The sequence below is a fragment of the Notothenia coriiceps genome, unplaced genomic scaffold, assembly GCF_000735185.1.
Source record: "Notothenia coriiceps isolate Sejong01 unplaced genomic scaffold, NC01 NC01_scaffold00024667, whole genome shotgun sequence".
Lineage (NCBI taxonomy): Eukaryota > Metazoa > Chordata > Actinopteri > Perciformes > Nototheniidae > Notothenia > Notothenia coriiceps.
The window spans coordinates 5206339-5207348 of record NW_011357368.1 but is presented as its reverse complement, the minus strand read 5'-3'; the positions used below and the strand labels follow the sequence as shown (position 1 = coordinate 5207348).

The 1010-nt window shown below is 34.1% G+C and overlaps 1 protein-coding gene and 1 non-coding gene across 2 annotated transcripts in view; one reads left to right on the top strand and one right to left on the bottom strand.

Moving 5' to 3' along the window:
• The window catches only part of LOC104955441 (ephrin type-A receptor 7-like), a 337623-nt gene that overhangs the window by 137387 nt on the left and 199226 nt on the right, over positions 1–1010 (bottom strand). The gene's annotated exons all lie outside the window — the stretch shown is intronic.
• trnaq-cug (transfer RNA glutamine (anticodon CUG)) lies at positions 662–733 on the top strand. Its single transcript has one exon. It is a non-coding gene; the product is annotated as a tRNA-Gln (tRNA).

The following is a 1010-nucleotide window of genomic DNA, read 5'->3' as shown; positions in this document are numbered from 1 at the left end:
AATTTGATTCAATTTGAGCTCGCGGGTTTTTCTACTGTGAATTATCTCACAAGTGTGCATGCAGATTAATAGAGTGGTGCAGAGATGACGTACTTTGTGGGTTGATACAAATGATAGCATCGCATGGTTCCCACAACAAAAATGTACCGGGTTGTTTTGTTAAACTATACAACATGATAAAACATTTTTAGCAGCTGTCGTGAATTCCGAAATGTATTTCTTTGGGGGGAAATAGCTCACAATCTTCAGTGTTTTAAATGTTATATATTTTTACAAAATGATTACAAATATTTAGATACATATTCCATACTTTTTAGACAAGGGGTAATTTCTTATTATTATTTTGGTTCTGAAATAAAGGGATATTAAGGCAAATATTAATTTATAAAAGTGATTAAAGGTGATTTGTATAGTTTTAATATTAGACTGCAATGGTAAATAAATAAAAATACAAACTAAGCATCATCCAACATTGTGTAAAACTACATGGAAACCCTTTTTTTCTACCCCTTCGCTAATATGATTTAAAATGAGCAAAAAGCTCACATTTACCTCAAAATCCCATCTCTTCTTCTCTGTGTCCTATCATTTGCTTTCCCCTCACTTTTGTATATTCTTTATTGTTTGTTCTAATAGTTATTTACCTGACTGTCACTCATGTGGTTCTATGGTGTAATGGTTAGCACTCAGGACTCTGAATCCTGCGATCCGAGTTCAAATCTCGGTAGGACCTGATTTATTGTGAAGATTAGATAAAATCCGGGTTATTGAAGTAGTTTGATTCAATCTGAATTCGCGGGTTTTTCTACCGTGGATTATCTCAAAACTGTGCATGCAGATTAATAGAGTGGTGCAGAGATGACGTACTTTGTAGGCTGATGCAGAGGGTAGCACCGCTTGGTTCCCACAACAAAAAGGCACTGGGTTGTTTTGTTAAACTATACAACATGATGTAACATTTTTAGAGTATTTCTGATTCTGAAATAAAGGGATATTAAGGCAAACATTAA